This window comes from Lytechinus variegatus, chromosome 6 (assembly GCF_018143015.1).
Source record: "Lytechinus variegatus isolate NC3 chromosome 6, Lvar_3.0, whole genome shotgun sequence".
Taxonomy (NCBI): Eukaryota; Metazoa; Echinodermata; class Echinoidea; order Temnopleuroida; family Toxopneustidae; genus Lytechinus; species Lytechinus variegatus.
The window spans coordinates 12,658,246-12,683,708 of NC_054745.1; the positions used below are offsets into that span (position 1 = coordinate 12,658,246).

The 25,463-nt window shown below is 36.6% G+C and overlaps 1 protein-coding gene across 13 annotated transcripts in view; it reads right to left on the reverse strand.

Annotated features, from left to right (window-relative positions):
- LOC121417020 (rho GTPase-activating protein 35-like) overlaps positions 1–25,463 on the reverse strand; it is a 155,492-nt gene that overhangs the window by 115,352 nt on the left and 14,677 nt on the right. For all 13 annotated transcript variants that reach the window (XM_041610572.1, XM_041610559.1, XM_041610566.1 and 10 more), the window contains exon 2: positions 17,675–17,711. The gene's annotated coding sequence lies outside the window, so the exon portion shown is untranslated. The remainder of the gene's footprint in view (positions 1–17,674; positions 17,712–25,463) is intronic.

Genomic DNA, 25,463 nt, shown 5'->3' on the forward strand with positions numbered 1-25,463 from the left:
ATTAGTCATGATAGCACAAATATTATTTATATAACATACAGTAAATTTTATGTTTGGCAAGTGTCAACTTTTCTTTGAATTTCCTGAGTGTACGTAAACTTCTGGCCTCAACTGTATGAACATGTACATGTAGGCCTACAGTACATACATGTACAGGTATACAGGTTTACATGGTATTTCCAAGTTGAAATCCATGAATTCATGAAATCGTTTCAGCAAGTTTTGCAGTCCTGAAAATGTCTATTATGTAGCAGTAGCTCCTGCAGTATTCTGACTGATAGAGCAATTTACATGCATGTAGGCCTACTGTACATTTGTGCAATCCTCCCATGAATATTGCACAAATCGGAAATCAAAAGGGATTGGCATACATACATACCTGTATAAACAAAGCCATATCCAAGAATCAAGAAAATAATACTGTGCTTTAAAATTCATGTATGAACACAGCCATATCCAAGAATCAAGAAAATAACACAAGGAAGACTGCATTACAATTCATGTATGAACAACTCCATATCCAAGAATCAGGAACATAACACAGGTAACTGTGCATTAAATTTCATGTATGAACAACCCATATTGAAGAATCAAGAAAATAACACAGGGAAGAGTGCATTAAAATTCATGTATGAACACCTCCATATCTAAGAATCAAGAAAAGAGTGAATTACAGGTCATGTACATGTATGAACACACCCATATTGATGAATCAAGAAAATACAGTAACAAAGGGAAATGTGCATTAAAGTTCATGTATGAACACACCCATATCCAAGAATCAATATGAAAAATGACACAGGGAATTATGCATTTAAAGTCATGTATAAACACACCCATGTCCAAGAATCAATGTGAAAAATACACATGGAATTGTGCATGCATTTCTCTAGCAAGATGCTAAACTCATTAATGAGATCCTCCGCTTCAAGAAGTATGGGTGTCACTTTCAGATGAAAGGGGCCTAAATGGCGGGATAATTTATCAAAATAATCAGTAAGAATTGGAGGCTTTTAGCATGGAATGATAATTTGTCAACCCGATGGAATATGATTCAATCATCTCTTGCTCTACAGATGAAAAATAGATACAGGATTCATTCTGAGGGGCTTGGTCCTGTCTTTACCCAACTGTATGGAAAGCCATGTAAATGTCATAATTTTTCCTACAGTGTACAAGAAATTGGTGCAATGTCTTTTTGTAAACATAGACACCTAGGGACAGTGATAACTCTTTTTAAGACGGGACTCTTCTAGGCCCCGTCTTATAAAGAGTTACGATTGATCCAATCAATCGTACCTCTACGGAAATCCATCAGTGCCATAATTTTTTCTACCGGAAATTTGCAGTGTCCTTCTTAAACAAAGGAGAACACGCCAAATCATCAAGAAATCAATCAATTAACGGATATGCATTCATATCTTATCTACATGTAGAACAATGTTCGAACAAACATTCATTTTATATGTTGACTTTGCTGGCTTTCCATAGTTGTGATTGATTGGATCAATCGCAACTCTTTATAAGACGGGCCCCTGATCTTTGTCTCTTTCAAAATGCCACACCTGACACACAATCTAAGAAGCAATGAGAATATGCAAAATACAGTAGTGTTGCTTTCAGATAAACTAGAAAAGAAATGACAATACCAGGCATTCATTGATTAGGAAATTCACCCTGGTCTATGCCCTTCATAAATGTGTATGTTTGCCAATGTGATACAAAATATTTTATTTCTAAATGATAAAATATGAAAGAAATATCATCATCACCTCCCTAATTTACATACATGTAGGCCCTACATATTTCGTCATATCTTGTGAAACTTCAAAATCCTATGGCTTATTCCATGCACATTACACTTCCATCAATTACTGGTCAGCATTAATGTTCAATTGACTTTGTGGTACTTTTTTATATATATATATACATGCAATTTTGCAAATCAACTTGTAGTGGTCTTTTTGGAATTTAGCCTTTACAATAATTTTTACTATTTAAAATTCTTCGAGCATACTTTTTGCCTGGCTTCATACAGGGAAACAAATAATCCTGAAAAAATAATATAGGCCTATATTCAAACGCACACAAGCAACAACAGTGAAAAAGAAAATTCAAACACCAACAAAATTGGCAGTTATAATGATCAAAACATTCCTTTCAGTTTCAGTTTGAATCTCTCACTTGCAAATAAAAATCAGGAAACAAATCTAAATTTCAAAGAAACAATATCATAATAACACATAATTTCTAACAAACAAGTAGCAGACATTGATCGCTTCCACAGCACACTGTACTTGTGTATTCCATTTATATATTGACTGAACTTTGAAATCCTCTATAAAAAGCTTCTACTGGGAAACCAGATTTTCATTCAATTTTCTAGGCAAAAAGCCCCTGATAATACCCCTCATGTGTTTTGAATTGTTGTTTCCTGAATAGGTTTCTCCCCACAGGGGCAAGACACAATGTCCGGGTTTACGTAGGCACTGAGCTAAATTGAATTACTGTCAAAATAAATAATGTAAAGTACATTTTGGGGCTTCATGGGGAAAGGAAGGATGTTCAGTACTTGTACATTACTATGTCAGGACTCAATAAAATCTTAATTTCCTCGTCAAAATATTTTCTCTTGCCCTGATTTCATATTACTGTACTTTACACTTTACAGAAAGGGCAGTGAACTGTTAATATTATTTCCTTTTACCACTACCAGAATTATAGCGAGAGAGATCAGGTATCCAGCATGCATCAGGATCCTTTTGGCGACCATTTTTCTGGCTCTACTTGGTATTTGGTCTCCTATACACTGATGTCACAGAATCAAGATTCAAATCACTGATTATAGTGCTATTAAATGTATGTATAGTATGCTCATTTTTATATGATTCTGCAGAAACGTCTTTCTAATCATGATTCTAAGGTAAAAAGTGGTGCATAAACGCACCCGAAGTTCATCATGATTTACCATGATTTTCCCCCTAATATGAAGGGGATTTGTAAAAAGAATTGTACGAGAAAACAAGCTTTTGTTATCATCACACTGGATTAATGATTGAAAATTCATTTCATTATTGATATGACCTTTGTAAGAACATGTCTCTGACTTCAAGCTGGAATTATAAATTAATATCTTCCTAATTCCTCTTTTAGCTCATGTTGTGTTCATACATGTATAATAATTTGAAGTCAAAAGTACATGTAAGTAATGATTTTCAAAGACACTAGTAGATTAATGATTAAAAATCAAAATCATCACTGGAATGGCCTTTGAAATAGGCTATAAAGGTCAGATTAAGAATAAATATATATTCCTCATTCCTCTTTTAACAACAAATAAGCAGTGTGTTCAAACAATTTATCGGGGTGGGGTCAAAGTATTTACGTCATTAAACATGATACATTTGTGATTAAAGAATTAGTATGAACAGATCACCTGCTTCCTACGTGCAAGAATGTCACATTCTCAAGGGTTTTCATTTTCAGAAATTCTATGAATTGAAGTTGGGTCATAAAGAAAATACATGTACATGCAGTATCAAATACAGGCTTGTCTCCAGTTTTCTGTTTCTCAAAAGCAAACTCTATTATGCTTTTCACGCTGCATTTCCTTGGCTTTAACCCTATACTATCCTTGCCCCTGGACTATCGTTAACCCCACACCATCTTTTTTTGGTTTCACACTGTCTTTCTTAACCCCATACTATTTGCTTTGCCGGGGTTAACACCTTAACTCCGGACTATCGCACAGCTCATGAATATTGATGATTTTGCCACACAGAGGGTGATTGACGTGCAATTTGGACTTCTGTGATTGGCTTATATTTAGCCCCACAATAGCCCGGTTTCGTTTCACACTGCTTCTCTTAGCACCGCAATAAGCCGGCTAACCCTGCTTTTTTGCAGGGCCAGATAGCACCGTACTATACTGTGCTAGTCCACCTTGCTAAAACATAGTGTAAAACCGAAGTGGGCAATTAAAGCTTAACCCCGGGAAATTGGTGGGATTAACTGTTTTCAAGCAATATGAGACTGCCACCATTGCTTTATTTTTGAAATACAGCCTTTTCTATTAAAGCTGCCCTGAACATTTTTAAATTTTGATATACAAGTTTTTATCTGCCCAGCAATGATAATGTATCTGAATGTACACAGCAAAAACTGTGGTGTTAACCGGTGTACATAGAAGACCACACCAGTTATTTTACACCGGTGTTAAATTGGTGGTGTTAGTTTTACACCTATAGGTGTTATTACAACACCTTTTGTTGTTACATTTACACTCTTTGGTGTTATGTTTAATCTCTAGGGTGTAATTTTAACACCTCAGGGTGGGGTCTTCTATTATAAACATCAATTGGTGTCAGTTTTAACACAGCGGTTTTTGCAGTGTACATGTAACAATATTCTAGGTTTGGTATCATAAATGGTGGATCATGTATACTTCCCCAGACACCAACCACCAACAATATACATGTACTTGAGAAATTGAGATCACTACATTGTCAGACAGACTGTATGCAAAGCAATTTCCATACTTATCGGGTCATCCCGTCACAAATCTCACTCCAGGGAAAACACCGCCAACAGTGTCGAACATTTTGAGTGAAAAGCGTGGGTAATTTGCACGCCTAATTTTGGGTCGTTAACGACTGGAATCTGGCGCTTTTGTTCACGTATTCCCACCCCTTGTCTTGATCGCTAGCTTGATTTTTTTTTACCCCGTTCGCAGTTCTCTGTACTACAAGCATGCATGAGTCATCATTGAATTTTGGAATACAAGGAGAAGTCGAACATGATATAGACCCATCATGACAGAGTCAATAATACATGCAGTGATAATTCAATCAGACCCCTCAACACAAGAATACATGTACAGTATCAACAAGACTGTTCATACTAGGGGCAGTTCAAGGATTTTCCTAAAGGGGGAAGGGGGCATTTTTTACCCCCCCTCCCAAAAAAAGATAATGATAATAATAAATAAATAAAAAATGAATGAATGAATGAATGAATGAATGAATGAATGAATGAATGAATGAATGAATGAATGAATGAATGAATGAATGAATGAATGAATGAATAAATAAATAAATAAATAAATAAATAAATAAATAAATAAATAAATGAAATAAATAAATAAAAAATAAAATAAAGTACATTGTAACAGGCATCCCAAAAGAGTTCTTCACTCCTATGTAAATAATGGGGCGTATGTCGGGAAAACTTTGACAAGCTAAAACAATGTCCTCGTTTGCATATTCACAACATATTCCCCTAACAAATATCTGTTATGGCTCTCAAAAGCGGTGCATGGCCAGATGTGCCCCTATTACTGGATCCATGGTTCATACAGTACGTGTACATTGAGCATCACTTTTATAAAGGGGGCTTTCTTTCATTTCACAGTTGATTTTTTTTCACTCAAGCAATTATGCTGTGAAATTTGTACCAAACAAAAAATAAAAGAATAGGTTAGAGGTAATAAAATAGCCACAATATCTGAACTGACACATAAAATTCCCCCCCCCCAAAAAAAAAAATGACAAGCCCTTAACATTACGTCAGGGGTCAACTCACCCCCACTCACCCCTATCCGCTACTATTATTTGGTTAACATTGGTTTGTCTTTTAAAAAATCTGAGCTAGAAGGTCACACTTGTCACCTGTGTCTGCGATATGTTACAAAAATGAAGCCCAAAAAAAATAGCGTTCGAAAATAATTATTTAGTGCTTCAAAAATTGAAATATAAAGTGACCAGAAACACCATCTTAATTTCATCCCATACACTTATGTTTACTATTATAAGATGCCTATTTACAAAATCTGGGTTTGCCTTGTAGTTTTAGCTTTTCATTCTCAATAATGGTTGTTTTCAGGGTTTATTAGTTCTAATACATGTACATTGTACACACGTTTCTTCTTGGTTTGAGGATTTTTCAAATCGGCTACTCACAAAGTTAAACAAAAAGGATGGGCACGTAACAAAAAGGTATAGCAATCATCATACTATCATAGAGAATTTTCCTACGATTGATTTCACTGATTACAATGTACAATTAGTCATGAAAATCATGCGTACGATTAATCGGTAACCTTTGTGTAACAGGATCAAGGTCTTTTGACATTGTGCACAATGTGTGACTATGGTGTACACTTTGAACTGATTGTAAAACATAGTTAAATGTACGGATGACTGGCTGAACTAATGATCGATAACCTTCATAGAAATTGTGTTTTTTTACTCATTCATGAATGCTACGCATACGAAATATACAATATCTGTTTCCGTGAGAAACGTATGTACATTATTGTATCTATTGTCTAGGGCTGTCTAGGCATGTACATGTATTATCATTTTCATTATTTTTTTTTTTTAGTTGTGTTTTTATTATCATTATTTTTACTATGTCAATCAACATCATCACAGAAGGCTTTACAGTACACGTACATAAACAGTACATGTAGGCTATAATCACCAGCGTCATTATCATCACCATCATCATCACCATAACCATCATCACCACCGCCCAAATAATCATCATCATCCCCACCGTCACCATCCTCATCAACAAACCATCATCATTGTCATTGTCATCATCATCATCCTCATCATCATCATATCATCACCACCATCAACATCATTACCCTCATCAACAACCCCATCATCATCCTCATCATCATGCTCATCATAATCATCATCAACACCATCATCATCCTCATCAACAACCCCATCATCATCCTCATCATCATCAACACCATTATCATCAACACCATCATCATCATCATCATCTTTTCACCAGGCCAAAAGCTATCCAAACCATCATAGGCCTGATGATTATCCCTTGATGTGTTGCACTTTTTTTTTATTTTTCCCATTTAGAATGCAATTTCTGACAGTTAAAATTTCAAAACCTTAGACGAAGTGGCTATTGGGAAAAATGGCTCTTTAATAGACGAAGTGCCTATTGGACGAGGAGGCTCTTTAGACTAACTGGCTGCTATACAAAATGGCTATTAAAAATAAACAAAATCATTATGGACCAAACAGCATTAGACGACATGGTCATTGAACGAAATGGCATCAGACGTAGAGGCAATTCCCCAAATCAAATGAATTCTGTATGTACATGTAGGCTACATACATGTATGATGGCCCAACGTTCCAATTGAATAGTTTTCCCAGACTTTGACTAGACTCATAAACTTTGACCAGTCACGAGTGATCGAACGCAGCAAACAGAAGATTGCTGGTTTAAATGGGTAATAAACATTGGTAAGATTGATAGAGATATTGAAGGCAAAAATATGACATCTATTGTCCCAGTGTAGTCATAGGCTGCCACCTGGTGCTATTAAGAAGTGGTGTGTTCACAAGACACATTCAAACACGCTTTTAATTCCTGCAAGTTCTATAGGTTTGTCCTAGTCTGCTGTGAAAACCCTTCACTCGAATCAAGGGTCTGGATGTACAGCCTACAATAAATGCCTTATGTACTGAAGGCCTCTTATAAGTTTTGCATGTGCTAGTCTTTGCATGGAGACCCACTTGTTGATCATAGTTTCAATCAGGGTCTGTGCCTGCAGACTACATGTACGTACTACAGGTCACATTTTTAGTTGAGGGGCAAAATTACAAGAGGGCTTGAGGTGATTTTGCCCCCAAAGGCTCAAAGACAAGAACCATGGAAAAAAAAACATTCACTGCAATGTCAAAATCTGTAATTATTACAGATTTTGACGATTTAGGCAGCAATTTTTGTGAAAAAGTCCCCCCCCCCCAAAAAAAAAAAGATTTTTTGCCAGATAGTGTGTGGGGGAAGGGCCAGAGTAAGTACCACTGTCTGAGCAGACTACTCATGGAAAGAAAATAAAACTAGTCCAAGCAAAAAATACATTTTCATTTTCGGGGGCTACCCATATTTATCGCAACCTACATTGTACAGTATTGTATAAATCTGCAACTTTGGAATAACTTCTAAACTTTGCAGAGAAATGAGTTTTTTTTTCCATTTTCCATTTTGGAGGTGAAAAAAACATTTAATTTAGGTTTAAAGTCAATAATACTTGATTTAAGATGGAAAACTCTTCTCCTCCCCCCCCCCCCCCCCCCCCCCCCCCCCCCGTAATAATACACAAGGACAAAAACCCTTCAGGGCTAATACAAAGAAAAAAATCCATTCTCACCATTTACTGTTCCAAAAAGAAGATACAATTCCTTTCAGAAAAAACAATTTTTCCTTGGAATCTTTTATACAGAATCTTAAACAGGGTCAAGAGGCCTATACATGTGCATGTACCAAGAATACAACAAGGGATTTGTTAGGATTCTATCCCTACCTCCTAAAAACAGGCTTCATCATCTTCAAGGTTAAGTGGCATGTCTGAACGCGCCTCCCAGACCCAATACAATAAAGATCAAACAAGCAAACATTGGATTTCTTCACAAACGTACACAATTGCCAAACAAAACGTACAATTGGCGGCAGCTCTGCTTGACAGGGGATGGCTTGCACCTCACAAAAGGACAAAAGAAGTTCTGGACCCTGTATCACAATGCTTGGCAATTGATCATTGAGGTGATTCTTATGATTGATTATACACAATACCCAATGCAATCAATCCCAGAAATCAGCCATACAATCAATCACTAGGTTTTGTGTTACCTGGTCCTGCACTTTATAAACTTCAATCCAATTACACCACACTTGTTGAGTTTGTATGTACATATACATGTACGTTCATATTGCAAAACATCTGCCCCATTAGAAAAGAGAAGCAAAAAATAAAGGAAATTACAAGCATTGGGAGAAGATTGCTTATTATTTTGAGAGATTTTCTATTCTCGTGTGTTTTCATGGAAGTTTTTGCTGGCTACGATACCCCTGCCACCCCTCCCTGCCAAGTGCCAACATAAGTAACACATCTAGTTTTGTCTGAAGGAGAGCAGCAATAGACATTCTACTTTGATCGATGAACAGGGTAGTCCTATAACATCGTTGGAGTAAAACTAAACTAAACAAAGATAAGTGGTAGAGGAGATATATTTTCTTCTTCCAGAGTAAAGTGCTGCTTCAAAATGATGAAGATAAACGCACTCTGTGCGTGTATGGAACTTTTCACATTTTGAGAGCAAATAAACAATATTCAAACAATATTCCTTGATGAACATTAGCACGAAAAAAAATAACATGAATAAAATCTGAGCTATAAGGCAGGGCTCGACATTATCAGTGACCCAGGCCCAGGGCAATCAAAAAATAGAGTCGAGCCACCAAGTTTCAGTATTAAAAAGCCCACACTTGGTAGCCCAGTTTGTCTACCAAAGTTTTCATAAATTGCAATGTTTCTATTGTTTAGGGCCACCATATTTGCTTTGCGGGCCATCAAAAATATAAAATTGTTAATTTTTTGGAACGATCGGGCCACCAAGAAATAAATTAGTGTAACGCCTTTAATAATAGGAATCGATTATTAATGAATATTTTCAAACAGTGTGATAATGATGCAATGTAACTTTGTTCAGGTTGTTGCACATGCAAAAAATTCAATGAGTAGCCTACACTTTTAATGATTCTTGAGATGTAGCACTGTGAAAGTGCTTTATATGTTGACCAAAATCATTACAGATATTCTTGACTTCTTCAGATTCAAGAAACAAGTATTAAATTTCAAGAAGGTCCCAACCTGCACTTCAAACTTCTTGACTCTTCAGGTGGGGGAAGAAGCATTAAATGTGAAAGAAAAAAGTTGTAGCACAAACAATTATTCTTGAGAAAGTCTTTAAAATCATGGTTAATTGCCACTACAGAACATGTATCATAAATCTAGATCTGGTACATTAAAAATCAACTTTTCTTTTTTAATATGAAATCATGAAATCTTAACTGAAAACCAATAATTCTGATGATCACTAACACAAAAAGGCATACATGGGACAGTGTATTAATGTTGCTTGGAATAATACCTGACATTTTATGTAATTCCGTACTCATTTAGCTCATTTCTCAGCAATTACAGAATTTTTTCCAGAGGTATTTGGTACATATTCTATATCTAAACACCTGAGTGGTCATATTATTGGATTCTATTTGAACTCATTTTGAGATCGTTACCAAAATTGGCATTTATCTTTAAATTTCAGAAAGATCACAACCTGTCTGAACTCATACTGTAGTTATTGACAAAAGAAATGCAATGTCTCGTCACGAGATCGAAATTAAAGCAAAAAGTGATTAGGAAATGCAGGTAAGATAAAAATTTTAAAAGTCTTGTGATAATACACGCTGGAGTATCACAAAATGATGAGAAATATAATGTTAAGTCACATGCACTACACACAACTGTTTGGCCAAAATGTACTATCCATTAATAGGCATCTCTAATATGCTTTTCACACTGCATTTCGTTAACCCCATACTATCCTTTAACCCGGACTATCAGTCAGCTCATGAAAATTGATGATTTTACCATAGAGAGCGCGATTAACATGCAATTTTACTTCTGTGACTGGCTAATGTTTAGCCCCACTTTCCTTTGATAATAATAGCCGTTTCGTTTTCACACTGCATCTCTTAGCACCGCAACTGTGGTGCTAGCACCACAATAAGCCGGCTAACCCTGCTTTTTTGCAGGGCCAGATAGTACCGTACTATTCACCGTGCTAGCCCACTTTGCTATTAAAACGTAGTGTGAAAACGAAGTGGGCTAAGCTTAATCCCCGGGAAATTGGTGGGGCTAAGACCCCCCCCTTAGCCCCACCAATTTAGGACAAAAAGTGCAGTGTGAAAAGCATATCTACATGTACATGTATGTACTGTACAGTCCATTGAACTGACTACAATTGAGCTTCCGAAGAACAAGCCTTTTTCACGGACCATTTATCTGCCTACAAGTAATATCTTGAAAATAACTTCAAAACTGACATCGTTTTCACTATTCCTTTATACACTCTACACCAAGAACTCTCCTATTGGCTAAATAGCTGACTGTGTTTAATATTACTTCCTAAATAGCATCTGTGTAGGCAATCTGATGGGGGGTAAAAGCTGTACGAAACATCAAGCTTTAATGTCATGGGGCTAGGAGAAGGTATGGAAAATCACTTTTTTTTTCTTATTTCCATCCATGGCCCTCCTCATCGCGTTTTACATTAGGAGGCTAGTATAGGTAAGCCGTAGGGTGTATGCAGTGTACAATGTTTTGCATGCATTACGTTAACTCCTTGATCGACATGAAGTATCATCAAATTTATCTGCAGTGCTGATAACTGTCATTTCTGTACCAACATGTACATGTATACGGAGAGAGGCCTAACTGGTTGGTCTACATGTAATACCAATTCATCCATTACCAACTCGTTACTCGTCTACTATCATTTGGTCTACCATCAGTTCGTCCACTATCCAAGTGGTCTACATGTACATGTACTGTACATGTAATTTCATCCATTCAAGATTTCACAATTTTGTCTCAAACAGAGAGTCTTTGCTTGCAAACTACATGTACCACTTCCCTGTATTTACATTGTGTGTTACATACACTGTACATGTACATGTATGTGTAGGGCTTATTCATGTCTACATGTAAACCTGCATTTCTTCAGAATGAATGTCAGTGTCGACCATGCAGGCGGGGTCCAGGCAGTTTTATTACAAATGGTACCCCCCCCCTTGCATTTTTTTCTTTGTCTAATGGTGGGGGGGGCAATCCCAATCAATTTTGGAGTGATTTTCGTTTGGGGGTGGCTAAATTTACTTCACCACATCATGTATACTCTACAGTGCAGTGTCAGATACAAGGGGGCCCATGCCCCCCCCCCCCCCCCCTCTTGAGAGCCATAATCAATGCAAATATGCCATTCTAAACACAAGTGCCCCTGCTTTTGAAAGTCACCGCTTATATTTTTAATAGGAATATGGGAACCTTTTTTTTGCTTGTCAAATTTTCCTCGGGGAAAATGTGCCCCCCCCCCATTTGGAAAATCCTGGATCCGCCCCTGCTACAGTGTAAGTCATAAAACATACACAGATACTGTAAATGTGCATGTGTAGTTGCCCATAATCAATGCCAAACATCTTTATGCTTGCCCAGGTCAGAGTGAAAGGGGGAGGGGCAACCAACGAAGCAGAACCTACAATGAGTTTCCAACATGCGAACGGGAGCGTCTGCCAAGCCCCATCTGCTCACAGACAATCCATTATCTACATGGTATATTAATTGCTATTGATGACGAATATACATACCATGCGCATTGCTTACATTGTACATGATGTACATTAATACACTGCAACATGTTTCATGTTCATAGGCACACATGTACTGTAAGGCCCCTACAGTATTGGGCGGGATCTCATAAATGTACATGTTTCAAATGTACTAAAGCAAGGAAGAAGAATATTAAAGCTTGTGTATAGTTTTGGTAAATCCACCAAAATGCACCTATCACTATTCCAATTCATTGCTAGCTAATATGAATGGATATGCCCTATAACAGTTATGATGTGGAGGATATGAAATGAAAATGTGTTTTACAGGATAAATTTTGCAATTTTACATGGAAATTCAACTTGATCGGGTCACCCGATCAAATTAAAATATCAGGTGTGTTTTTGTCTTTCAATTAAATCCTATTCCAAATCATGGAATGTGCTGAAACTTTCAAGATATGTTCTTTGTCTGTAACTTTTGGATATATCTAATCACTAAATTTATAAGATAAGCGCTTGAATGCCCATTCTTTTAATTTAAAACAAGCATCGCCGAGAGAGGGCGCTATATATCCAAGATTTGAATATTTGACATTTTCTCAGAGAAGTGCAGTTGGAAAAATATCTTACGGTCTCTACGCTTTTGTAAGACTGTCATATTAGATGATATTCGTTTATCAATCACATTATTGACCCTTTACCAAAGCTATACACAGGCTTTAATATTAATATAGTATTTACAGAAATAAAGGTAATTTTACACTCATTTTTAACATGCTACAACATGTTGTAGAATCTGCTCGTTCAAATGTGTAGACTACATACATGTATGTACATACAGTATGTATATGTATGTTCTTTATAGTCCACCTCTACAAAAGGCGGTGCTGCACCATCCCGAGTTTGCTCAATCTCGAGATTTTAGCCCGATCGGCCCTCTTCGCGATTAATCTCGAGATTCAAGAAACCCCGTCTCAACCATCGCAAGAAGAGCAATTCCTGCTCGAGCGAGGCATCGATGCATTGCCGTGCATAAATAATCCCGAGTGTGTCTGCACCTACGAATTAGCGCGATAATTCGTGAAATAGCGTGCTATTTTGCAAATAATCCCAAGTTGACTTGGGATTGCAATCTCCAGATTAATCCTACGAAATAGCGCGCTAATTTGAAAACTCGGGATGGTGAAGACGGCCCTATTGAGTTGATTTGAATAAAAAGAGAAATTATCCAACCAGCATAAAACTGAAAATTTAATCAAAATCAGTTGTAAAATATAAGAAAAGTTTTGACATTTTCAAGTTTAGCTTACATGTAATTTCACTAAATACATGTGTTATATGCACAACCTGGTCTGTATGCAAATGAGGGGACTGATGACATCACTCACTCATTACATGTATGTAATTCTTTTCTATTTCATTATATGAAATATTCCACTTTTCTCCCTATTTTCCTGTGAAACAATATTTCACTCTTCCCTGAACACATGGAACTACCAGTGTTTTATAATTTTAAGTTTAATAGTCAAGTCGGTCCTTATTGTCAATTGTGTAACAAATTAAATATATTGATTAAATTTCAAACAAAAAACAAAAGAAATTGTGAGTGAGGGACATCATTGACTCTCTTATTTGAAGGTCACTGAGTCATGCTATAAACTGTTGAAAAATAATAAAGCGAAAATTCAAAAAAGGCATATGAATTCTGATTTGATGACAATTTCAGCATTATACTTGTTTGATTTTCTCTATTGATTCAAATCAACATTTTCTGGGGTGGACTTGACAGATGGACACTGAACTGAAAGTACTTTCCTTGATAGATTGTATTTGGAGAAAATAATAAAGGAGAATGTTTAAAGGTTGTCAAGTTCATTGTAGAGACTATAATGACGACTTCACATCCACACTACATGTACCAGATCACTGTCATATTCTGGGATCCATTGTGCACAGAAAGAGTTGCGTTTAAACGCAAGTCAAAAAATCAATCGCAAGTCGCGCTGTTGATTGGTTGAAAATGAAGTTGCGCATGATTTTTAGAGATGCGTTTGATTGCAACTCTTTCTGCAATGGGCCCCTGATCAGGAATTCTGACCCCAACAAGAAAATATCAGGAAAATGTAACATAGAGATCCCAGTACATATACATGTAATTTCAGAAGCCTTGAGATGACAGAATATCAGATCATCCTATCTTTATTCTTCAAAATCAATAATTCTTGTGACCTAAAACAACATAATAATAATAATAATAGTAGTAATAATAGATTTCTGGAATAAGTCTGGTTGCTGTTTAATATAACAACAGAACATCAAGTTGTGGACAATGGAAATAATAATAATAAACAGTATTTTTACCCAGGGAAACTACTTCAGGAGGCACGATAGCTCAGTCGGTAGAGCGGGGGATTCGTATTCCGGTGACCCGGGTTCGATTCCCACTTGGTGCGCTAGTGCCCTTTGGTAAGGCATTAATCCTCAATACCAGGTCCTTCGGAGAGGACCTAAAGCCGTCGGTCCTCTGGTTGCTTGCTTACAAGCATTCATGCTTTCTTAGCAGCCAGGTAAAAAATCACCACCAATTTAGTTCTGAAAACTGTTCTCCCAGCGTACCCTGAGATTATTATTACCGGCTAAGCTAGGCTACCTATTCAGGTGCACACAGCTTTTGAGAAATTACTTCCTGCCGGCACCCATTTTAAATACCTCACCTGGGTCGAGTGCAGCACACTGTGGATGAATTTCTTGCTGAAGGAAATTACGCCATGGCTGGGATTTGAACATAAAGCTTTATAGCAATAAAGATCAAAACGCAGCCTAATAAACCATGTGAAAGCCCTTTACAACTATGACTCCATTCATGAGTCATCTCATCTGTGTAATCTACCCACATATTAATTGCCTTTTATAATTGATTACTTCATCTTTTCAAGATATTACTTGTATCATCAATGGACACATTATTGCAACGGAGAATGAAGAATTTTCAATGCAACCATCCCTTCCCTGCCCATGTCACGACTTTGCTCACGAACGAAATATATACATTATATACCTGTTGCCCACTAGAGACTAGTGATCCCAGAGAAAGCCAATGATGAATTTTATGGATTTAAAAGCAATGAAAACAAATTTCAGAAGAAAGAGGGCCAGAGAGAGTGATGCCAGGGAAGCTTGGGGGGGTGTTTCACAAAGATTTATATGCCTTAGAGTCACACTTTAACATGTAAATTATACCGAGTTGCGTTCGGAATGAAAGGCTTGACCGCATTGGTCAGATCATGTCATGCGGACGTGCACTACTGCGTATCTATCAATAAGATCGCACGTTGCATATCATGTACCCTTCAACATTTAAGAGTGACTTATTACTTAAATCTTTGTGAAACACCCCCTGGAGTTTGATACAGCTTACATGTGGATAGACTGTACAGGCTTTTCACATGATTGTGAAATCATTGAGATTTGTCACTGAATGACAGATTACAATAAATTTCACCAACTTCACAATTGGTCTTGCTACATTTACATGTAGGCCTATGTTCATGACTCCATGTGCTTGAGGCCAACTTTTAATAGTCCATGAAAATACAAGTGGATGGCTTGGAAGTTTGGGTACAATGTTCGATTACAACATTTAAAATGTTATTTTCATGACTTTTTCAGCACAATGTGTACTCAACAATACACATTAAAGGGGAAGTTCACCCTGACAAAAAGTTTATTGTAAAAATAGCAGAAAAAATCATTAAAAATATTGCCGAAGGTTTGAGAAAAATTCATCAAATAATTAAAAAGTTATTAGAATTTCAATTATTTGATTTGTGACGTCATATGCGAGCAGCATTTCTACATAGCGAATGGTAAAAAAATCAATGAAATGTCATTTTCTCAGAAAATTGAAAATGGTTTTCACTGTACCTTTTGTTTATCAATCATTTTACACCCGATCATGAATAGAAAACAAAATTAAGTCATCAGGAACCATACAAAATTTGAAATTCATGCATTTTATATTACATAACACATGGGGCAGCTGCTCGTATATGATGTCACAAATCCAAAACTTTGAACTTTAATATTAAACTTTCTTACTCTTTAACGGATTTTCCTCAAACCTTCACCAATATTTTTTACTATTTTTTTCTACTATTTTTACAACAAAGTTTTCTTCAGGGGTGAACTTCCCCTATAAAACCAGGTTATTTCTTAATAGCCAATGATCCATATGGTTATTCATTTGTTTATCTACTTTAAATTTTCTTGATTTTGTAGGTATGATAATTTTTAATCATTAACAGAAAGCCCACTAGACACTTTAGTGTAACATGCTTTCTATTGCCATGTGATGACGAGGTACATGAACACGTATATGTACATGTACATGTATGTATGTACATTTCCAAAGCAAAGAAAACTTTGCAAACCTTCCTTTAGACCTGAAAACCCTAAAATGGGGCCCATTGCAGAAATAGTTGCATTTAAACACAAGTAAAAAAAATCCATCGCAAGTCCCAAATGCGTGCTGTTGATTGGTTGAAAGTCAAGTTGCGCATGATTTTTTAGAGTTGCGCATGATTTTTTAGAGTTGCGATGATTGCAACTCTTTCTGCAACGGACCCATGGAGAGCTACATGTACAATGTACAGTACCAAATGGGAAGCCAAAGAATCTCAAGAAAGGAGACTTCAATTTAATCTGTCCATGTTTTTAAAGGGCTCAATTCTATTCCTTATTCCCCCATGACACATCATTCATCTGCAACTCGTTGGAGATCGGCGCAAATTTACGAGAGTCCATTTGCCGAGTATCACCAAATACCATGCCATCATTTAATTAATTACTTGTGATGAAATGGGTCGCTATAAAAAGGTAAATTGCCAATTCGTCCACTCACCACATGGTCTACCGTCATAGTCTTATGCCATTCCGTCCATCAACATTTCGTCTAACAACCATTTGGTCTAATCGTCACTTTGTCTAATCACCATTTCATCTAATAACCAGTTGGTCTAACACCCATTTTCTTTTCATTCATTTTGCACAATTAACACTTAAGTTCAATTAGGCCAAATGGTATATGGACGAAATGGCTATTGGACCAACTGGTTATTAAACTGAACGGCATTAGACTATAAATGAAAGTAGACCATGTGGTGAGTAGACAAACTGATGAAAGATAGTAGACGAGTTGGCAATTGGACGAATTGGCATTAGACGAATTGGAAATAAACCAATGTTAAAAAGGAACATGTATATCTTTTACTTGGTCAATGATAACTGATACAACTGCATGATACATGTTCTTTACTTTAAACTATGAGTAAAAAAATAATTTTGGAAAAAAATGAGTTTCTTATATTCTGCCAAAATATCTTTTTTTCCAAATACAGGTAGTATTTTATAACAAAAATAAAATACAAATGTGTAACATTGCTGTACATGTACATTCAATACTTACATAAAAACTTTCACAACTTCAAAGATGTCAAGGGATTCTGAAAAAAGAAAAAGAAAAAAAAACTAAAGTAAATTTAATAGACAGCCTACAGTGTAATACTATAACGACTGTCACAAAATCAAATGTTCAAGGACTAAAATTTAACAGTTGGTACAGATGGTAAAAAACAAATGACACTAATCTTGTACGGTACATGTACTACATGTGGGTCCTACACTCCTACATGTACAATTGCATGACTGTATCCTCCTGCAAAGTACATGACCACTGAAAGCTCCCTCCCCCCCTTATTAATTTTTTTCTTTATAAAAAAATAAAACAAATAAATTTATTTTAACGTTTAATGGGAACGGTCTTTGAAGCAATCTTCATCAACCGGTTCAAAAAACCACCTCACAATGTAGTTTTGAAAAAAGCTTTGCCTATTAATTTTATTCTTCATTAAATAAGCAAATAAATGAACGAACGAACAAACAACACAAAATACATGTAAATAAATTAATAAAAAAATTTAAAATATACATGCTTTCTGGGGTACAGACTTGTTTGCACACTGTACATATACATGTAGCACAAAATCTAAAACTGGCGAATGATTTTGAAGAAAATGGTCACCTACATGTATACATGGAGGCGCAATAGCTCAGTCGGTACAGCGGGGGATTCGTATTCCGGTGACCCGGGTTAGATTCCCACTTGTTGCGCTAGTGCCCTTTGGTAAGGCATTAATCCTGAGTACCAGGTCCTTCGGAGAGGACCTTAAGGAAGTTAAGTCGTCGGTCCTCTGGTTGCCTGCTTTAAAGCATTCATGCTTTCTTAGCAATCAGGTAAAAAATCACCACCAATCAATCAATCAAAGCATGCAAAATGTTTGAAGCCTGTATTCTGGAGTAATAGGCTGTACAACAATAGGGTTAACAACAAAATACCCATTTATTTGGGGTACATGTACATTGCACATCCTACAGTGTAGTAGTGAACACTGATGTACATGTACATTCACTGCCATACTTGATATGGTATCTACAATGTAGGCCTACATGTATATGTACATGTAGCTCCTGTAGAATCAATCATCCAAGGTTTTCAAACAGTAGTCAACACTATACATGTGAATCATCATTACAAAAGCATGAAGGTTAGCAAATAAACTCATAATCTACACACTATGGTACACCACTTGTTCAAACAAGAACACTGTTGATACACGTTTGGTGTAGAAATGTGTGCAACATATCCTTCACGGTAATGTAGCCTGCCTTGTACATTGTAATGGTGTGCACATTCATAAGTATGCAAATGTAACAGTAGGCATTATTCATGTTTTCGCCCCCTATCGTTTTCCCAAGCCTACCCCCTTGCCTTGTGCTGACCTTTTGGGAATGTCCAAAAAACAATAGGGGATTTCCCCCTTTCTGCCAGACGTCTGGGTACATACATGTACATGTACATTGTACATGTAATGTGTGAGTTTGTTCCTGTACAGAAGCCGGGTTTTCTCCATGTATGCACACGTACATGTACATACATGTATGTATGTGTACAGTCTGTGTGTAGTAATGTCACATGCTGTCACATACATAGCCATTTATACTGTACAGTACATTATTTCCATGACTACTATACAACGGCCTGGTGGGTGTTGCAGACCCGGGGGGGGGGGGGGGGCCACTTCCATTCACAAGTGGATACCATGCGTGACCATGGGGTCTCGAAAAGCACCCTAAACACGTAATTTCCATATTCTGAAAATGCACCCCTTAACAAGTATTGGCGTGTGAAACCCTACCCTTAACAAGTATTGGAAACAAAACGATATTCTCTTGGCAAATATTCCCTGAAATGAACCCCTAAACAAGTACAGTAATGTTTTATTGTTACGGGTCCTTCGGTCGTCGGCTTTACCTTATTTGGTTTAGTACGACCCCATCTTCTACACCTCGCGCAAATCGGACTCTAAACACAAAGTGTTGGGGCAAAAAGGACATCCTTTATAAAACATTTTAATTTTGTTTTATCATCCCCGCAAATTCGACCCTAAACACGTAATTTTCCTAGCGAAATAGATACCCTTTTTTCATTATTTTTGTGTTTTTGACACCCTTATCACGTTACGTACGTAACGTGCCCTATCGTGAAAAAGACATCCTTTTTACGTGTTTTTTTGGTCGCGCATGGTATCCACTCGTCAATGTTAGTGGCCCCTCCGGGTTTCAGATTAGCTGTTGGTATGCAACTTTAAGAACGACATATGAACCCTTTGTCAGGAACTAAAATCAACCTACATGTAGACGAGCACCTAGTACAGGTATACACCTACATGACCACAACATTGTAAAGTTGCTTGTAACTATATTAAATACAAACTGCTTTATGAAACAGTCACCTGGGTCCCAAAACACAAAGGTTAGCGATTAATCGTACACTTGATTTTCACGACTGATTGTACATTGTAGTCAATGGAATCAATCGTAGATTTACGATCATTGCTAAACTTTGTGTTACGGGCCCCTGGTGGGAGTTTCACAACGCTGTCCGTAAAGCTGTTCCTACATGTAAAGTTACAACTGTACAAGTCAAGAAAGACTGGAACATGTTCTAACATGCTACATGTAAATCTGAGAGTGACATACTTTACATACATGTACATATATAGATCATGTAGTGCAAGAACAGGGTCATCAGTCATGCATTTTTATCCAATTGTAAACTAAAATAAGCTTTTTGCACCCACCAAGTGCATGTACAGTGTATCAACAACAAAAAATGAGCAAGACTGGAAAGAGTCCATTGTAAATGACCAAACTCTTCCGATGCTTGTTTGCACACCAAACTAATGTCAAGGATATTGGACAATTACACACCTCATCTTTAACGGTTATTCGCTTTTTCCTTCCTTTCTTTCCCTCTCGCTTTGCATCATAACAGGTATTTACTGGGTGTTTAGGACACAGAATTGACAGCAACTGCACCTGCATACAGAATTTGCTGGGCATCATGGACAGTGTAGGCCTACTTGTGGCCTACAGTAGAAGACAAATGTATAGGCCTACCATATCCTGTATCATATTGGCAATGTACAATGTACAGTACATCATGTAAAACACATCAAATATAAATACACTGTACCTGTACAACAGTGTACAATACATGAGCAACAAGCTCAGCATGGTCTGGTCCCTGGTCTGATAAAACAACCTGCCTTCTACAGGCCTTGAACAACGAGGCCAGTATTCTGAAGTCGGGTTTAATTTACACTCTGGTTTAAAGTTGTGGTTTAACTATGGATAGCCAATAGTGGCATAAATCTCTTATTAAACAGTAGAACTAAGACCCCATTCTCATTACACTTTCCAAAACTAGTTTACTGGAAACAGGGATGTGACAGGCCCTGCTGGAAATCGGTTCAGGAAACCAGTTTGGAAGATCACGTTGCTATCATTCCCATTTGATCAACTGAAAATGGTTTTCAAAAACATTTCACATACCGGTATTGCGAAATTCCAAACCGCATCGTAAGCATGATCTACACACAGTGTGTAGAGTAGCCCACTCAAAAATGTGCAAAGATTGTTTCCAGAAGAGTGGTTGTGTCCTCACTTGTACGCTATAACCAGTTTAATGAGGCAAAGCGATGTTGAAAACTACACATGTACATCACGAGGTTGTTCTACATGTACAACTGTATGAACCGGTTTGGAAGATCGCTTCCAAAATCCCTTCAACCGTTCTACTTACACGTTAATCTATTTTCCACTAAATGCAGTTTTAGGAAGGCACTAGTGAGAATGAGTGTACATACTGTAGTGTAGAAGCTGAAATTTGTTTAAAAATTTTCAATGAAATGTCCACTTCTTTGTCATTTTGCACATGTGTATTGAATACCAATTGAGCCCAATACGTTGAGGGGCACAACTTTATTTTTCTTGGTCATGGAACTTTGGGAGACCATACCCTCACCCCCCCTCCCAATCTCTACGACAGTCATGTCCCGTACACCCTTTGTGAATTCATCTCATCCATACAAAATCCTACATGTACATGTACATGAAAATATAATTTTACAGATCTCTATATAAATACCTGAATGAAAACAAAACAATCAAACTTGAATAAGGCTCTTCACTGAATCTTGAGAAAAGCATTGTTGAGCAATCCAATCAAAACCAGAAACTGACATACAGGTATACACACATTTCTATCAATCAATCAACACTAATACCTAGCAATCAGGCCATTTATGATGAGGAAATATAATAGCCCAGAGCCCTGTAATACACAGAGTTGCGATTGATCCAATCAATCACAAATACATGTACATGTACTGTATGGAAAACCAGCAATGTCAAAACAATCTAAAATGCATGTTTATTTAAAATATCTAAAAGCAATCCATCTCTTTCTTAAAAATTCAACTTCGTGTTTCTCTTTGTTAAAAAGACAATTGTGTATAAAATTTCCTGTTAAAAAATTATGTCATGGATGGATTTTCATATTCGAGGTTGATCAGATCAATCTACTGAACTCTAGGTGGTTTCAGACCGCCTCGAAGTTCGTCAGTTCCAGGTATTCTGGTAATGTGAAAGCAAACTACGCATAATATCCCCGAAAAAGTTATACCCGCTGAATAGTAGGTACTTGGCGAAATTACGAGAACTTTCGCGCGGATTTTTCCAAGGTCGCAGGTATTTTGGCAATTTGAAAGCAATTTACAGGAACTTTCAGCCCAGCGTGTCGTTGGGCGCGGGCGCCGTGGGTGACTGCTGGGCTAGTGATTTTGAACCTTGCGCCTTGCCTGCTTATCAGACCATACTGCGCATGCTCGTAACTTTAGGAATTTATCCCAAAGGATATGTTTCGGGGCGGTGTGAATGCAGGAATAATTAATGGGTATTTTTTAGCCTAAAAAAAATTCTCGTAATTTAACGGGGATTCTTACATGTACATGTATGATCGAGGCGGTTTGAAACCACCTTCTTTGTAAGACGAGGCCAAGTAGTGGCAAACAGGTAAGGACACATTTATCAATCAATCAACACTAACAAGTACCTTGCATGAGTGGCAATCAGGCCACTTACAGTGTACATGTATGATGAGGAAATCATAATAGCCCAGGATATGACTAGAGATCCAGGCTGATAAACAATGCCCATTTCACTTTCAGTTCCGTTTGTAGTCCCAATGGGTTTACATGCAATTTCAAGAGTAATGCTCTAGCCTACACCTTAACTGATGGTTTATACACAAATAGGCCTACACCACAGTACAGTTTGGCCTACTGTACAGTGTATATAAAGGCCAACATGCAATATGGAAAGACTGACCAGCAAGGTCAGGAATGAACTAGAAATAGGGTTCTACATGTACACTACTTCTGTGTAAACACAACACGGTGACTAAAGCTAGTCTGTTGTGTGCAAATATGAAATATTCTCAAAGCAATTTGTAAACAAATTTTCAGCTCAATAATATCATAATTTTCATTTCTGAATATGTTTCAACATTACATGTATACATGTACGATGTACAGTACATGTACCCAGGCTCAAGGCTTGTTGATTTTTCTCTTTTGCTTTTAAATTGTATCAGCTTCTGTTATAAATTCTCCAATTCTTACAAATTCATGAGAAACATGATGTACATGTAGGCCAACACTGTACAATATGTACATGTACATGATTGGCAAGACTGGTACAGGTATATTATGTTCCTGTCCAGTGATTGAGAATTACAGTATGATGGTGGTTCCCAAGTCCTCATAATTTGAGTTAAGATTTATGAATTTATTTTTATTTTACAAAGAAAAAATGATGTTCCTTGTATTATTATGAGTAAGTGTACCAAATCTCATAAAAATTTAACAGAAATAAAGGATTTTCTTGGAAAAAACCTCAAGCAGTAATTTTCAGATTGAAAAAAAAATGGTACCCCATCCCATGTCTGCAGGTGATTCGGGAATTTTGAGGCAGTCAAATGAAATGCCCAAAATTAAATTATTTTCCACAGTTTCCAGTCCCGATTTTTAAATGAACATCTGTCTATGTATTGTACATGTATGTAAAAAGTATCTGTTTGTTGCATATCCTCTTTTACTAGAATCGCACAGATACGCATGTGCGCAGACAAGGGGGGCTGCGCAGACTTGGGGGAACTTGCCATGTATGCATTTCTCAAAATTAGATTCTATAAAATACGGCACACACTGTATTCTGTATGTGTATGAATATGGAAGTTGTCCAAAACAAACAATGGCAGAAACTGGCTCTCACAAGAGTTTGAAAAAAAAAAGAAAGAAGTTCTTGACAATTATTTTAAGAATAGCTCAGAAAATTTGATTGTCTCTCATCTCAAGTGTTAATACTGTGCTCAGTGCCATTAGCCTACATACAACAAAAGATATAAAAACCAAAACCAAAATACGAAACCATATTTGCATTACAGTGAATACAAGTACATGTATACATGTGGCACTGAAACCCATGTCTAAAACCATGGGCCCGCGTTAAAAGGATGGTCCAAGCTTAAAATATTTATATCTAAATAAATAGACTAAAATTCACAGAGGAAAATGCTGAAAATTTCATCAAAAACGGATAACAAATAACAAAGTTAAGTTATTGAATTTTATTAAAGGTTTATCAATATTTTGTGAAAACAGAATATACTATGCACATCAGACATCATCATGAATATTCATTAGGTGGGCTGATGATGATATCACATCCCCACTTTCCTTTATTACATGTACATGTATGTCATTACATGAAATCAAAATGTTTCATTTTTTCATGCTGTGTATTGTGTAAATGATGTGTCGCCATTATGATGAGATAAGTTGTGGCAATAAAATAACTAAAAAATCATAAATGCAGTGTCAGTTGTCAATCAAGTTGTTTAATAGTTCTTGGTAGAAAATTTTTGAATAAACCTATAAATTTCATATAATAAAATACAAAAGAACAAGTGGGGATATGACATCATCAGCCCAGCTAATGAATATTCATAAAGACATGCCTAGAACTGGTTCACCGGAATAATGCAAATTCAATAACTTTTAACATTTGTTTATCCGATTTTGATCAAATTTTCAGCGTTTTGCTCTGTGAATTTTACTCTATTTATTGAGATACAAATATTTCCAGCCTGGATCATCCCTTTAAGTTGTGGTTTATATATTATTTTGGTATCCAGGTAAAAACGGTACTGTACGTACATGTACACATACATGTATGTACAGTATCGTGCTCACTGGAAATCTGAATTTCTGAACCATTGAATGTATGCGGGTAGTAGTAGTAGTCAGTCTGCGAATTCACTGTCAGTGTCAGATTGAAATTACTCTCGTATAAAATATGCAGGTATTATTTTCACAACGTAAAACCAAAAAGACTATTTATAGAATGAAAAATTAAGTTTAAGTTCGTAGTAGCTGGGATCTCTTGGGAAGTTGGGATTATCTATGATGAAAATTTCACTTTTTTCATACAAATCATATTTCTAGGATCATCTCCCATTTAATGCAGCAACAAGAAAAATTATAAATGTTGCCAATTGGGGGGAAGACAGGCAAAAAAAATGAATTTTTATTTTTGGAGGTTACTTTTCACAAATTAATGCCTAAATCTGCAATATCAGATAATGGGGATCTTCCAGGGCTCTTTCAAGCAATTCTCCGACAAAATTGCCATAAGCCCCGCCCCCCTCCCATGTAAATTTTTTTCCGGGAGGGAGGATAAGCTCTGTCCCGACTGCATACATAAAAATACCAGCAAAAAATTACAAACAAAAC